Source organism: Arachis hypogaea, chromosome 16, assembly GCF_003086295.3.
Source record: "Arachis hypogaea cultivar Tifrunner chromosome 16, arahy.Tifrunner.gnm2.J5K5, whole genome shotgun sequence".
Lineage (NCBI taxonomy): Eukaryota > Viridiplantae > Streptophyta > Magnoliopsida > Fabales > Fabaceae > Arachis > Arachis hypogaea.
Window position 1 is genome coordinate 125,534,656 of NC_092051.1, and position 17,259 is coordinate 125,551,914.

The 17,259-nt window shown below is 39.1% G+C and overlaps 1 non-coding gene across 1 annotated transcript; it reads left to right on the forward strand.

Moving 5' to 3' along the window:
- The first annotated feature begins 16,516 nt into the window (after window positions 1-16,516).
- On the forward strand, window positions 16,517-16,620 carry LOC112760749 (small nucleolar RNA R71). The gene has a single exon (XR_003181174.1). It is a non-coding gene; the product is annotated as a small nucleolar RNA R71 (small nucleolar RNA).
- The last annotated feature ends 639 nt before the right edge of the window (window positions 16,621-17,259 follow it).

A 17,259-nucleotide genomic window follows, 5' to 3' on the forward strand; every position in this document is an offset into this window, starting at 1 on the left:
CCTTTGATTCCATTAGATGCCTTGATATGTTTGTTAAGTGATTTCAGATTTAGGAGGCAAATATTGGATCAAGAGAATGAAGGAAAAGCATGTAAAAATGGAGAACTCATGAAGAAATGAAGGAATTGCAAAAGTTGTCAAGCTGACCTCTTCGCACTTAAACAACCATAACTTGAGCTACAGAGGTCCAAATGATGCGGTTCTAGTTGCGTTGGAAAGCTAACATCCGGGGCTTTGAAACGATATAAGATTTGCCATAGTTGCTACACGTATGGTGATGCGTACGCGCACGCGTCGTTGCTGCCATATGATCCACTTAAAGCAATACATGGCCAGCGAATTCTAAAGCCTTGTGGGCCCAATCCAACTCATTTCTGATGCTATTTAAACCAAGGATTAAAGGGGAATCAGGGGACTTTACATACTTTCACACATTAGTTTAGTTTAGTTTAATTTTTGGAGGGAAAGTTAGTTTTAGAGAGAGAAGCTCTCACTTCTCTCTAGGATTAGAATTAGGATTAGGTTTAGATCTAGATCTACTTCTTCTTCTTCTCTCTTAATTTTCCTCTTTCATCCTTAATTGTTCTCTTGTAATTGTAGCATTCTACTTCTCTTGTAATTCCTTTGCATTGTTAGTTGTAGCTTATGAACTTTCTTTTATAGATCTATATTTCTTCTTCAATGCAATTAGTAAGTTCTTTGTTGTTTCATAATTGTCTTCCTTTTCTATTGTTGATCTCTTGCTATTCTAGTTAGATCTCTCTTTAATTCTTACAATTCATGTTGTTTACTTTTATTGCCTTCTATGTGTTTGTTAAAATGCTTCTTCTAGTTATGAGTTTACTTTTCTATTGTTTTGCCTTTCTATTGTTAATCTCTTACTTTTGTAGTTGTAGATTCCTTTAATTCTTGTAATTTACTATGATTTCCTTCTATGCCTTCTAAGTGTTTGATAAAATTCTTGGTTGGATTTTAGAATAGAATTTTATGATTCTTGGCTTGGGAAGGTAACTTAGGAACTCTTGAGTTACTGATGTCCAAGTGATTGACGATTGGGAGCCATTAACTCTAGATCTCACTAATTGAATTGGTGGAGAACTAGGACTTATGGACTTGGATTGACATAGCTCACTTGACTTTCCTCTACTATTAGTTAGGGGTTAACTTAGTGAGGTTGGTCTTTGCCAATTCTCATGTTGTGGTTAGTGATTAGGATAGAGATCCTTGACCACCAACCTTTGCCAAGACCTTTTTAGTTGTTAGTTTATTTCCATTGTCATTTACTTTTCATGTTTCTTATCAAAAACCCCAAACATAACTCATAACCAATAACAAGACACTTTATTGTAATTCCTAGGGAGAACGACCCGAGGTTCTAATACTTCGGTTTATAAATTTAGGAGTTTGTTACTTGTGACAAACAAATTTTTGTATGAAAAGATTGATGTTGGTTTAGAAACTATATTACAATGAGACTTATTGTGAATTCTAAACCGTCAAAAGTCTAATCATCAAAATGGCGCTGTTGCCGGGGAATTGCAATGGTGTTATGTTATTGGTTATTGTATATATGTGAATAGTGTGAATATGTTTGCTTTTGTTAGTTCTTGCTAGTTTTAGGATTTAATTTTCTTGCTTCTTATTTGATTTTTGTTTTCATATTCTCTTGCTATCATGAATTCTTACTTTGGCTATGAAATTTGGTCCTAATTGTGTTGTAGGAAATGTGAACTTCAATGATGATACTCATTATGGATGGAACCAACAAAGATGGGAGGAGCCTCAAGGAATTGATCACTCCTATTGGCAACAACCTCCGGATACATATAGGTATAATCACCATCATAATACATGTCAATTCAATGGCTATGGTGAATCTTTTTTGGATAATCAACAACCACCATCATATGCCTATGAATCTTGTCCTCAATATGAACCTCAACCATTCTCACAAGCCTCTTATTACCAAACACCTTTCTATGATCCATATCCATCATATGACCAATCATCCATACCATATTCTCATGACCATTATGAGCAAGAGCCTCTAGAACCACCACGACCCTATCATGATTATTACCAAGAACCACCTCAATGCACACAATCTCCATACCCTTACCAAGAAGAACCACCTTCCTACTATGAACCCTCTCTCCAAAATAATGAACCCTCTTATCCATCCCAAGCCCCAATGGATGACTCTCTTACCTTGCTACTTCAAGGCTAAGCGGATATGCAAAGGAACACCCTAGAGTTTGTGACTAATTTGACTAAGGTAGTGCATACTTTAGCCTACCAATGTTTGAACACTCAAGGTGCTTCCGTGGCTACATGTGAAAAAGCAAAAGAAGAGCAAAGTATGAAGAAGAAATTAGGAAATCCAATGGACAAGGAGGAACCGTACTTTGTATTGGAGCAATTGGAGAAGTCTAGAGTTATTGAAAAAGAAGAAGAAGTGGTCAAAGATTTAAGAGATGCGGCACCACCATGTGAATCCCAACAACCTCCGGAGCTTATCAAAATTGAAGAATATGAAAAGGTTTATCAAGAGATGGATTCAATCATCAATGAATTTTTATCAAAAGTGGAATCCTCTCCTTTGGGACATGAAAATGTAGCTATTGAAGACAACTCCACACCAAGTGCCCTTGGTAACCTTGTTGAAGACTCTCTCAATGAGTGTGAAGTTGATGCGGAAGAAGATCTCACACAACCTCCCGAGTTTGGCTTGAATGATGATGAGGGGAAATTGGAAGAGGTCAACAACCAAGAAGAAATTGAAAGGAGTTGTCAAGAGGTGGAAATATCCAAAAAAGAGCATAAGGAAGTCGACCTTGCATTGTCTAAGTGTGGGGAGGCTTACCTCCCCAAGTCACCATCCAACGTGACATTCAAGTGGGTAAAATTCTTATCCCTAAGCTTTACTTTCTCACTTGAATATGGTTTGATTGAAAATGATGGTCAACTTAGCGCTCTTTGTGGAGTTAAGATTAGGAAAGAGTTGTGTAGTGGTTTGAAATGTCATTCTAAGCTCATGATGGTTGCAAGCTCAAAATTCAAGAGCAATGGTTGGTGTGGAACCAAATTGCATGGGTCTAGGAAGTTATTTGGAAGCTTCTTTGAGAATTCCAAGGCCATGCCACCTGGATGGAATAATGATGACCAAATCAAGGACGGGTGTCAAAACAAAGTGTAGGATCCCGGATCTCACAAGGAAAATCAAATTTGGGAGCTCATGGTTTGTGAAGAACTCCATCAAGGCTTGAAGATATTAAAATGGAAGAATGGAGCTCATTGGAGACTCAAGCATTTGTGGATGTTCAAAGATAACTTCAAGCACAAGCCACCTTGAGAGGAGCTCCCCATAAGTCCAACTTAAGGACAATAAACAAAAGTGCTAGGTGGGAGACACCCCACCATGGTAAACTCTTTCCACTCTCTTGTAGACTTGATTAATAAGTGATTTGAGTTACCATTGTAGGTAGTTTTCTCTCCATATACTTGTTTCGATAAATTGGTTGTTAGTTCCTTGAGATGCAAGTTTCCTTGTTTATTTTTGAAAACTCTTTAACAACCAAAAAGAATTTTATAATTTTGCATTTGTAGTTGATTTTGGAGTTGTAGGTAGTGTTAGGGAAATTTTAGGCTGTTTTTAGTATTTCAAAAAAAAAGGGGTCAGGGGCGCGTACGCATGCTGTGCGCGCGCGCACCCATACGTGGATACAGGCCCATACATTTTCCAGAGAGTTTGGCCAATCTCGCGCCAACGCTAGGCCAATGGCACAACCGCGTGTACGCGTGCACGCACTGTGGGCCTACGCGTCGATATTCACAATTTGAACACGCGCGCTCCCGTGCACATGCCGTGGACGTGCCGATTAGCCAACACAGTTTCCAGGCCTCCGACACGAGAGTTGCGCGAACCTTGGGCCAACATTGTGCCCCGCGCCTAACCCAACCCACGCGTACACGCCCTTCGGCCAAAAATGCACATCGGCGCTTAAGCGTGCATGACGCGTCCGCTCCGGTAAAAAAAAGAGTTTTTTTTTTCTCATCTTCCATTTTCTTTTGTCCATTGCATTTGCATACTTTTATTCTTTACATTTTCATTTTGTTTTTATAGCTTGTTTTTACTTCATTTTTTTTGAGTTTCTTATTTTAATAATGGTGTTGAACTTTTCTACTCAATTGTTGAGACTCTCTTGTATTATTTTGGTGCTTCGTGACTTGTAGCATTAACTGTAATATTTGTTCTATACACGAGATTAGTGCTTTAGTCCTTCCTAACTCATTACCCTTTGTTCTTGTGCCTCATTATCATTGAGTTAGGATGGGACCAATTGCTCTCATGCTTATCACTAATCTTGTTTGTGTCAATTCTTATTTGAACTTGATGCTCAACATGCTCTTCATGCCTCGATTTTACTCTTGCATCAAGTATTAGTTGATATGCCATTAGCTTATATTGTTTTCTCACTCACATGTTGTAGCTACCATGTTGTGACAACCTTACCCTTATTTGGCATTAGCCCCCGCCTATGTTCTCTTTGCTTTGATATCTTTGTTATAGGCTTAATTTTCTTCCTTTTTCTCTCCCTTTAGGTTGGCCACCAAGAAAGGAGGAAAAGGAAAAGCTTCGAGATGGGGCAACGAACAAGTTATCCGCACAACCTTTCGAATAAGCTCATCATTTGTAGCAACCCATCCACCTTGCTCCTCTTTGCATGCACCGAGGACGGTGCAATCTTCAAGTGTGGGGAGGTCGTTCAACCGATCTCCATGGGTAACAATTTCCTTTTCAACACCAATTTTTTTATTTTCTTTGTTAGATTAGTTATTGCATTGCATGATAGGTTGCATGTTAGTTAGAATCTTTATATATTTTATCACTTATTTTTATGCTAGGACTACTTGGTTAAGGTGATGATTTTTTTCCAAGAAAATTATTTTAGGGCACCCTACCAATTTGAAAAATTTTTGGTTGAACTTGCTTGAAAGAATTTATTTTGGAACATAGTTTTGAGCTAAGAACACAAGCTTGTGAGATTTGAGCCTAATGGCGTGGTCACATCTTATAACCACTTATTTTCCTTCTTGTGTGCATTGTTCTCTTTCTATGATTGTGATCTTTGATTTGTTTGATTCTTTATATCCATTATTTTGTGTATTCATGCATTTATATGATTGAAGTCATCATTTCATTTAGCTCATTTACCCAAATGGCCTTACCTTTTATCTTCCATTGTTAGCCAATTTGAGCCTATGCTTAACCCACTTTATTCATAATTTTAGCACATTACCAGCCTTAAAGCGGAAAACAATAAAAGGCCTTAATTTGGATCTTTGATTAGCTTAGACTAGTGTGTGTGTGTGTCATTTAAAGTGTGGGAAATCTTGGGATATTGGGTGAATAAAAGGGTAGTTTTGTATTTTTGTTGTAAATATTGGGAATTGGGTACATGCTCATGCGTAATGAATGTAAAACCTTATGCATTGATGATCTTGTATATAGAAAGAAGAATGAGAAAAACAAAAGAAAAATAAAAAGAAACAAAAAGAAGAGCATGGAAAAGAAAGAAAAAAAAATAGAAAAAGAAAGAAACAAAGAAAAAGAAAGAAATAAAAGGGGACAAAATGCCCCAAAGCAAAGCTCAATAAGGGTTAATGCATAAGTGTTGTAAAATGAAAAGGAATACATGAGTATGTGAAAACGTGAAAAAGTGAGAAAAATGGGTAGTTAGGTTAGCTTTGAAATTGTATAGGATATCATAGGTTAGGTGGGAAGTTTAAGCTTATCAAAGATTCAAATTTCAAGCTCATTTGACCAAATATACATCCTTACCTTGACCCTAACCCCATTACAACCTAAAGAAAAGACCTCATAATACTTGTACGCATGCATGAAATATATGTTGATTGTTAGAAGAAAAACAAATCTTAGAAAGCATGATTAGTAGAGAATTGAGAGAATCAACCCTACACACTTCCGCGACTAGAGTGCAAACACTTCCGGTGAGGGTTCGATGCTCAATTCCGTGATTCCCGACTTTCATAAGCTTTCTTCTTGCAAGTCTACTTGAACTTCATTTTTGTACTTGAATTGGTAGGATTCATGAGTCGTCATGGGACCTTATCCCTACTTGTGCATATATGTCTTGGAGGATTGATTTATTTTTAACCAAGTAGGTAGAATCATTTTGCATTTAGTTGCATTCATATAGTTTAGGTTGCATTTAGTTAGACCTCATTGAATAAATGTTGATATCCATTGCTTTTTCTTGGTTTAAGCATGAGGACATGCTTGGTTTAAGTGTGGGGAGGTTGATAAACCCCATATTTAGGGTTTATCTTGTGTTGAATTTAGAGGGTTTTGTCAACCTTTCTCCCATTTATCCAATGAAATAGCATGGTTTTGTAAATTCTCCTTTAATTGTGCTTAAGAGTGAAAACATGCTTTTTAGGTCCTTAATTGTTTAATCTTGATTTACCTTTGATTCCATTAGACGCCTTGATATGTTTGTTAAGTGATTTCAGATTTAGGAGGCAAAGATTGGATCAAGGGAATGAAGGAAAAGCATGTAAAAATGGAGAACTCATGAAGAAATGAAGGAATCGTAAAAGCTGTCAAGCCAACCTCTTCGCACTTAAACAACCATAACTTGAGCTACAGAGGTCCAAATGATGCGGTTCTAGTTGCGTTGGAAAGCTAACATCCGGGGCTTTGAAACAATATAAGATTTGCCATAGTTGCTACACGTATGGTGATGCGTACGCGCACTGTACGCACACGCATCGTTGCTGCCATATGATCCACTTAAAGCAATACGTGGCCAGCGAATTCTAAAGCCTTGTGGGCCCAATCCAACTCATTTCTGATGCTATTTAAGCCAAGGATTGAAGGGGAATCAGGAGAATTTACATACTTTCACACATTAGTTTAGTTTAGTTTAATTTTTGGAGGGAAAGTTAGTTTTAGAGAGAGAAGCTCTCACTTCTCTCTAGGATTAGAATTAGGATTAGGTTTAGATCTAGATCTACTTCTTCTTCTTTTCTCTTAATTTTCCTCTTTCATCCTTAATTTTTCTCTTGTAATTGTAGCATTCTACTTCTCTTGTAATTCCTTTCCATTGTTAGTTGTAGCTTATGAACTTTCTTTTGTAGATCTATATTTCTTCTTCAATGCAATTGGTAAGTTCTTTGTTGTTTCATAATTGTCTTCCTTTTCTATTGTTGATCTCTTGCTATTCTAGTTAGATCTCTCTTTAATTCTTACAATTCATGTTGTTTACTTTTATTGCCTTCTATGTGTTTGTTAAAATGCTTCTTCTAGTTATGAGTTTACTTTTCTATTGTTTTGCCTTTCAATTGTTAATCTCTTACTTTTGTAGTTGTAGATTCCTTTAATTCTTGTAATTTACTATGATTTCCTTTTATGCCTTTCAAGTGTTTGATAAAATGCTTGGTTGGATTTTAGAATAGAATTTTATGATTCTTGGCTTGGGAAGGTAACTTAGGAACTCTTGAGTTACTGATGTCCAAGTGATTGACGATTGCGAGTCATTAACTCTAGATCTCACTAATTGAATTGGTGGAGAACTAGGACTTATGGACTTGGATTGACATAGCTCACTTGACTTTCCTCTACTATTAGTTAGGGGTTAACTTAATGAGGTTGGTCCTTGCCAATTCTCATGTTGTGGTTAGTGATTAGGATAGAGATCCTTGACCACCAACCTTTGCCAAGACCTTTTTAGTTGTTAGTTTATTTCCATTGTCATTTACTTTTTATGTTTCTTATCAAAAACCCCAAACATAACTCATAACCAATAACAAGACACTTTATTGTAATTCCTAGGGAGAACGACCAGAGGTTCTAATACTTCGGTTTATAAATTTAGGGGTTTGTTACTTGTGACAAACAAATTTTTGTATGAAAGGATTGATGTTGGTTTAGAAACTATATTACAACGAGACTTATTGTGAATTCTAAACCGTCAAAAGTCTAATCATCAAAATGGCGCCGTTGCCGGAGAATTGCAATGGTGTTATGTTATTGGTTATTCGTATCCAGGTAAGGAGGCTCCCCCCAGTTCTCCTCTAACACACCCACCAAGGCTTGTTTTAACTCGTTTAAGCTCTCCCAAGAATACTTAACTACTACTGGATCCTTTTGCCATGACAAAGAGAAGGTGGGTTCATTATTTTCATCTAAAAAGAAGGGCCGAGCACCCTGATGCATGGAAACTTGTCTCTTAACAAATCTCCCTCGACAAGTATACCGAATTGTCGTCAAGTAAAAACTCACAATAGAGTGAGGTCGAATCCCACAGAGATTGATTGGTCAAGCAACTTTAATTGGAAGAATGTTCTAGTTGAGCTAAGCAGAATTTAGTTTGAGAGTTGCAGGAAATTAAATGGCGGGAAAGTAAATAACAGAAAATGTAAATGCTGGAAATAAAGAGCTGAAAATAGATGACAGAAAGTAAATTGCAGAATCTTAAATGTGAATAGGGAAGATGATCATAGAAGTAATTGGCAGAAATTAAAGAGAATGGTTAAGATCAGAAATGTGGAGTTCATTGGGCTTAGGAGATGTTGCATCCTCCGGATCAAGTTCATTTTCATCTCTTCCTCAATCAATGCATTCATTGATCTCCTTGGCAATCTTAAATGATTGAATTCCAATTCCTTGGTAATTCAATCTCTCAAATCTTGATCAATAGCCAATTCCTTGGTCCAATTGCTCATGAGAAGAGATGAAGTATGGTCACTGATTATACCACATGTATTTCCAAATCAAAGTGTTGGTAGGATTATATGTCACTATATCCATCCAAACCCCAATTTGGTCCAACATGAGAAAGCATTTCTAGCATGATCTCTTCATTCCTCTTCCAAGGTTCCGAAGAGATCCAAGTATGAATAGCTTCTTTTCCAAGATAACTACTCAATTGGATGAAGATTGAAAGCTTTCTAGTAAAATCAAGAGAAAAGAAAGAAGAAGAATGATGAAAACTATCATTGATCCATTAAATTACAATAGAGCTCCCTAACCCAATGAAAGGGGTTTAGTTGTTCATAGCTCTAGGAATGGAAAACAAAGATGGAGAATGCATTCTGAAAAGTTAAACTAGAAGTTACAGAGAAAGTAAAAATACAGAGAGTAATTCTAATAGTGCCCAAAAGCTCTCCTCTAGTTCAAAGTTCTCCCTATTTATACTATTCTTCTGATCTTCTAGTTGCTTCTTCAAGTCTTGGATATGGGCCTTTGGATCTTGAGTTGAAGCAGTTATCATCTTCAGTGGGCTTAGCTTTACTCGCAGAGAGAGAGTGTGAAGTAGGCATGGACTTTAGCTTAGGACGTTAATGGAGTTAACGTTAAGTGAAAGTGTGGGTTCGAGAACATTAGTGACAATCACCTTTTTCACTAACGTTCCTAACCCAAGAATGGTCCACGTTAACTTCAACGTTAGTGGCACCAACATGACCACTAACGTTGCCTCTTGGTCCTTCGCACACGTTATTGGGGTTTAACATTTTCAATAACGTTGAGAGCCCCCCTTTCTCCCTACGTTAGAGTCCACGTTAGTATAATTAACGTGGCCTTTAACGTAGGCTTGCCAAATCTTCGAGAGCGTTAGTGACACTAACCTTTGTCACTAACGCTTCGAAACGCCCCTTCTTCCCACGTTAGAGTTCACGTTAACTAGGTTAACGTGACTTCTAACGTGGTATTGATAGCCATCTCCAACGTTAGTGACAAAGGTGAGTGTCACTAACGTTGGCTCATCATTCTCTCCTCCACGTTAGCTTCCACGTTAACTGAGTTAACGTGGCAACTAATGTGGCTCAAAGTGGCTTAGTCCAACGTTAGTGACAAAGGTGAGTGGTGCGCGGAAATTGTGACTACACTTTGATTATGTAAAATTCATCGCTCTTTCTTTCCCTGGTAATGGCGCCAAAAATATGATGCCAATACCATGGTTCACAACTTCGCACAACTAACCAGCAAGTGCACTGGGTCGTCCAAGTAATACCTTACGTGAGTAAGGGTCGAATCCCACGGAGATTGTTGGTATGAAGCAAGCTATGGTCACCTTGCAAATCTCAGTCAGGTAGGGTTAAATGTGATTGGATTAGATAATTAAAAGATAAATAATAAAGGATAGAAATACTTATGTAATTCATTGGTGAGAATTTCAGATAAGCGAATAGAGATGCTTTCATTCCTCTGAACCTCTGCTTTCCTGCTGTCTTCATCCAATCAGTCTTACTCCTTTCCATGGCTGGCTTTATGTGATACATCACCATTGTCAATGGCTACTTTCGGTCTTCTCTCGGGAAAATGATCCAAATGCCCTATCACGGCACGGCTAATCGTCTGGAGGCATCACCCTTGTCAATGGTTTCATCTTATCCTCTCAGTGAAAATGGTCAACGCACCCTATCACGGCACGGCTATTCATCTGTCGGTTCTCGATCATGCTGGAATAGGATTTACTATCCTTTTGCGTTCTGTCACTACGCCCAGCAATCTCGAGTTTGAAGCTCGTCACAGTCATTCAATCATTGAATCCTACTCGGAATACCACAGACAAGGTTTAGACTTTCCGGATTCTCTTGAATGCCGCCATCATTCTAGCTTACACCACGAAGATTCTGATTAAGAGATCTAAGAGATACTCATTCAGTCGAAGGTAGAACGGGAGTGGTTGTCAGGCACGCGTTCATAGGGAATGATGATGATTGTCACGTTCATCACATTCAGGTTGAAGAGCGAATGAATATCTTGGAAGCGAAATAAGATGAATTGAATAGAAAACAGTAGTACTTTGCATTAATCTTTGAGGAACAGCAGAGCTCCACACCTTAATCTATGGAGTGTAGAAACTCTACCGTTAAAAATACATAAGTGAAAGGTCCAGGCATGGCCGAGATGGCCAGCCCCTCTGATCTAAGAACCAGGCGTCCAAAGATGTCAAATACAATAATAAAAAGTCCTATTTATAATAAACTAGCTACTAGGGTTTACAGAAGTAAGTAATTGATGCATAAATCCACTTCCGGGGCCCACTTGGTGTGTGCTTGGGCTGAGCTTGAGTGTTGCACGTGTAGAGGTCCTTCTTGGAGTTGAACGCCAGTTTTTGTGCCAGTTTGGGCGTTCAACTCTGGTTTTGGATCCTTTTCTGGAGCTGGACGCCAGATTTGGGCAGAGAACTGGCGTTGAACGCCAGTTTGCGTCGTCTAAACGTGACCAAAGTATGGACTATTATATATTGTTGGAAAGCCCTGGATGTCTACTTTTCAACGCAATTGGAAGCGCGCCATTTCAAGTTCTGTAGCTCCAGAAAATCCACTTTGAGTGCAGGGAGGTCAGAATCCAACAGCATCAGCAGTCCTTCTTCAACCTCTGAATCTGATTTTTGCTCAAGTCCCTCAATTTCAGCCAGAAAATACCTGAAATCACAAAAAAACACACAAACCCATAGTAAAGTCTATAAATGTGAATTTAACATAAAAACTAATGAAAACATCCCTAAAAGTAACTAGATCCTACTAAAAACATACTAAAAACAATGCCAAAAAGCGTATAAATTATCCGCTCATCACAACACCAAACTTAAATTGTTGCTTGTCCCCAAGCAACTGAAAATCAAATAGGATAAAAAGAAGAGAATATACTATAAATTCCAAACTATCAATGAAACATAGGCTTCAATCATATGAGCGGGACTTATAGCTTTTTGCCTCTTGAATAGTTTTGGCATCTCACTTTATCCATTGAGGTTCAGAATGATTGGCATCTATAGGAACTCAGAGTTCAGATAGTGTTATTGATTCTCCTAGTTCAGTATGATGATTCTTGAACACAGCTATTTTATGAGTCTTGGCCGTGGCCCTAAGCACTTTGTTTTCCAGTATTACCACCAGATACATAAATGCCACAGACACATAATTGGGTGAACCTTTTCAGATTGTGACTCAGCTTTGCTAAAGTCCCCAATTAGAGGTGTCCAGGGTTCTTAAGCACACTCTTTTTTTTTTGCTTTGGACCTTGACTTTAACCGCTCAGTCTCAAGTTTTCACTTGACACCTACACGCCACAAGCACATGGTTAGGGACAGCTTGGTTTAGCCGCTTAGACCAGGATTTTATTCCTTTAGGCCCTCCTATCCACTGATGCTCAAAGCCTTAGGATCCTTTTTATTTGCCCTTGCCTTTTGGTTTTAAGGGTTATTGGCTTTTTGCTCTTGCCTCTTGGTTTTAAGAGCTTTTGGCTTTTTCTGCTTGCTTTTTCTTTTTTCTTTCTATTTTTTTTTCGCCTATTTTTTTTTCTGCAAGCTTTGTTCTTTGCTGCTTTTCCTTGCTTCAAGAATCATTTTTATGATTTTTCAGATTATCAAATAACATGTTTCCTAGTCATCATTCTTTCAAGAGCCAACATATTTAACATTCTTAAACAACAACTTCAAAAGACATATGCACTGTTCAAGCATTCATTCAGAAAACAAGAAGCATTGTCACCACATCAATATAATTAAGCTAAGTTCAAGGATAAATTCGAAACTCATGTACTTCTTGTTCTTTTGAATTAAAACATTTTTCATTTAAGAGAGGTGATGGATTCATAGGACATTCATAACTTTAAGACAGAGTTACTAACTACTAATGATCATGTAATGAAGACACAAACATAGATAAGCACTTAACATAGAAAACGAAAAACAGAAGAAATAAGATCAAGGAATGAATCCACCTTAGTGATGGTGGCGTTTCCTTCTTGAGGAACCAATGATGTCCTTGAGCTCTTCTATGTCTCTTCCTTGTCTTTGTTGCTTCTTCCTCATTGCTTTTTGATCTTCTCTTATTTCATGGAGCATGATGGAGTGCTCTTGATGTTCCACCCTTAATTGTCCCATATTGGAACTCAATTCTCCTAGGGAGGTGTTGATTTGCTCCCAATAGTTTTGTGGAAGAAAGTGCATTTGAGGCATCTCCGGGATCTCATAGTGATGAGCTTCATACGCCTCTTGAGCTCCATGAATGGGCTCTCTTGCTTGCTCCATCTTTTTCTTAGTGATGGGCTTGTCCTCTTTAATGAGGATATCTCCCTCTATGTCAATCCCAGCCGAATTGCATAGGTGGCAAATGAGGTGAGGAAAGGCTAACCTTGCCATAGTGGAGGACTTGTCAGCCACCTTGTAGAGTTCTTGAGGTATAATCTCATGAACTCCCACCTCTTCTCCAATCATGATGCTATGGATCATGATGGCCCGGTCTATAGTAACTTCAGACCGGTTGCTAGTGGGAATGATTGAGCATTGAATGAACTCCAACCATCCTCTAGCTACAGGCTTGAGGTCCAATCTTCTTAGTTGAACCTGATTGCCTTTGGAGTCAATCTTCCATTGAGCTCCTTCTACACATATGTCCATAAGGACTTGGTCCAACCTTTGATCAAAGTTGACTCTCCTTGTGTAGGGGCGTGCGTTCTCTTCCATGTTTGGCAAGTTGAACGCCAACCTCACATTTTCCGGACTAAAATCTAAGTATTTTCCCCGAACCATTGTAACATAGTTCTTTGGATCCGGGTTCTTACTTTGATCATGATTCTTGGTGATCCATGCATTGGCATAGAACTCTTGAACCATTAGGATGCCGACTTGTTGGATGGGATTTGTTAGAACTTCCCAACCTCTTCTTTGAATTTCATGTCGGATCTTCGAATACTCATTTCTTTTGAGTTTGAAAGGGACCTCAGGGATTACCTTCTTCTTGGCCACAACATCATAGAAGTGGTCTTGATGGGCTTTGGAGATGAACCTTTCCATCTCCCATGACTCGGAGGTGGAAGCTTTTGTCTTCCCTTTTCCCTTTCTAGAGGATTCTCCGGTCTTAGGTGCCATCAATGGTAATGGAAAAACAAAAAGCTTATGCTTTTACCATACCAAACTTAGAATTTTGCTCGCCCTCGAGCAATAAAAGAAAGAATAGATGAAGAAGAAGAAGAAATGGAGGAGAGGGAGAGTGGGAAGTGTTTCGGCCAAGAAGGGTGTAGAGGGGTGTGTTGTGTGAATTTGATGGAGAATGGAGGGCTTTATATAGGGAAGGGAGGGGGGTTAAGGTTCGGCCATATGGGTGGGAAATTGGTTTTGAATTTTGAAGGTAGGTGGAGTGTATGAGGTAGGTTTATGGGGAAGAGTGGATGGATGTGAGTGGTGAAGATTTAATAGGGAAGAAGGATGGAGGTGATAGGTGAAGGGTTTTGGGGAAGAGTGTTTATGGGATTGTGTGAAAGAGGGGTGAGAAGAAGTGAGTGGAGGTAGGTGGAGATCCTGTGGGGTCCACAGATCCTGAGATGATCCTGTGGGGTCCACAGATCCTGAGGTGTTCAAGGATTTACAACCTTGCACCAAATTAGGCATGTAAAATGCCCTTGCACACAACTCTGGGTGTTCAGCGCCAGGTTGGTGCCCATTTTGGGCGTTCAACGCCCATTTGTTGCCATTTCTGGCGTTGAACGCCAGAACCATGCTTGTTCTAGGCGTTCAGCGCCAGGATGCTGCCTATTTTGGGCGTTCAGCGCCAGAACCATGCTCTGTTCTGGCGTTGAACGCCAGGCAGGTGCTTCCTCCAGGGTGTGATTTTTCTTCTGCTGTTTTTGATTCCGTTTTCAATTTTTATATTTATTTTATGACTCCACATGATCATGAACCTATAAAGACATATAACTAAGAAAAATATTGTTAGATAAATAAAAATTGGGTTGCCTCCCAACAAGCGCTTCTTTAATGTCAATAGCTTGACAGTGGGCTCTCATGGAGCCTCACAGATGTTCAGAGCATTGCTGAGACTCTCCAACACCAAACTTAGAGTTTGGATATGGGAGTTCAACACCAAACTTAGAGTTTGGTTGTGGCCTCCCAACACCAAACTTAGTGTTTGACTGTGGGGGCTTTGGTTGACTCTGCTTTGAGAGAAGCTTTTTATGCTTCCTCTCCATGGATTCAGAGAGAGATCCTTGAGTTGTAAACACAAGGTTGTCCTCATTCAATTGAAGGATTAATTCTCCTCTGTCCACATCAATCACAGCTCTTGCTGTGGCTAGGAAAGGTCTTCCTAGGATGATGGATTCATCCTCTTCCTTTCCAGTATCCAGGACTATGAAATCAGCAGGGATGTAAAGGCCTTCAACCTTTACTAACACGTCCTCTACTTGTCCATAAGCCTGTTTTCTTGAATTGTCTGCCATCTCTAATGAGATTTTAGCAGCTTGTACCCCATAGATTCCCAGTTTCTCTATTACAGAGAGGGGCATGAGGTTTATTCCTGAACCAAGGTCACACAGAGCCTTAAAGATCATGGTGCCTATGGTACAAGGTATTATGAACTTTCCAGGATCCTGTCTCTTCTGAGGCAATGTCAGTTGATCCAGATCACTTAGTTCATTGATGAACAAGGGAGGTTCACCTTCCCAAGTTTCAATACCAAATAATTTGGCATTCAGCTTCATCATTGCACCAAGAAACTTGGCAGTTTGCTCTTCAGTAACATCCTCATTCTCTTCAGAAGAGGAATACTCATCAGAGCTCATGAAGGGTATAAGGAGGTTTAATGGAATCTCTATGGTCTCTAGATGAGCCTCAGAGTCCTTTGGTTCCTCAGAGGGAAGCTCCTTATTGATCACTGGACGTCCCAGGAGGTCTTCCCCTTGGGATTCACGTCCTCCTCTCCCTCTTTGGGTTCGGCCATTTTGGTTATGTCAATGGCCTTACACTCTCCTTTTGGATTCTCTTCTGTATTGCTTGGGAGAGTACTAGGAGGGATTTCAGTGATCCTTTTACTCAGCTAGCCCACTTGTGCTTCCAGATTTCTAATGGAAGACCTTGTTTCATTCATGAAACTTACAGTGGCCTTAGATAGATCAGAGACTAAGTTTGCTAAATTAGAAGTATTTTGTTCAGAGTTCTCTGTCTGTTGCTGAGTGGATGATGGAAAAGGTTTATTATTGTTAAACCTATTTCTTCCACCATTATTAAAGCCTTGTTGAGGCTTTTGATCCTTCCATGAGAAATTTGGATGATTTCTCCATGATGAGTTATAGGTGTTTTCATAAGGTTCACCTAAGTAATTCACCTCTGCTATTGCAGGGTTCTCAGGATCATAAGCTTCTTCTTCATAAGAAGCCTCTTGAGTACTGTTGGATGCAGCTTGCATTCCATTCAGACTCTGAGAGATCATATTGACTTGCTGAGTCAATATTTTATTCTGAGCCAATATGGCATTCAGAGTATCAATCTCAAGAACTCCCTTCTTCATAGGCGTCCCATTACTCACAGGATTCCTCTCAGAAGTGTACATGAACTGATTATTAGCAACCATGTCAATGAGTTCTTGAGCTTCTGCAGGCATTTTCTTTAGGTGAATGGATCCACCTGCAGAAGTGTCCAGTGACATCTTTGATAGCTCAGATAAACCATCATAGAATATATCCAGGATGGTCCATTCTGAAAGCATGTCAGAAGGACACTTTTTGGTCAGCTGTTTGTATCTTTCCCAAGCTTCATAGAGGGATTCACCATCTTTTTGTTTGAAGGTTTGAACATCCACTCTGAGCTTGCTCAGCTTTTGAGGAGGAAAGAACTTGGCTAAGAAAGCCGTGACCAGCTTATCCCAAGAGTTCAGGCTATCTTTAGGTTGAGAGTCCAACCATATTCTAGCTCTGTCTCTTACAGCAAATGGAAAAAGCATGAGCTTGTAGACTTCACGATCTACTCCATTAGTCTTTAACAGTATCACAGATCTGCAAGAATTCAGTTAAGAACTGAAAAGGATCTTCAGATGGAAGTCCATGAAACTTGCAGTTCTGCTGCATCAGAGAAACTAATTGAGGTTTCAGCTCAAAGTTGTTTGCTCCAATGGCAGGAATGGAGATGCTTCTTCCATGTAAATTGGAATTAGGTGCAGTAAAGTCACCAAGCATCATCCTTGCATTATTATTGGGTTCGGCTGCCATCTCCTTTACTTGTTCAAAATTTTCAATCAAGTTGTCTCTGGATTGTTGTAATTTAGCTTCTCTTAGTTTCCTCTTCAGAGTCCTTTCAGGTTCTGGATCAGCTTCAACAAGAATGCCTTTTTCTCTGTCCCTGCTCATAAGAAAGAGAAGAGAAAACGAAAGGAAGAGGAATCCCCTATGTCACAGTAAAGAGGTTCCTTATTGTTAGTAGAAGAAAAGAAGAAGAGAAAAATCTGAACTCA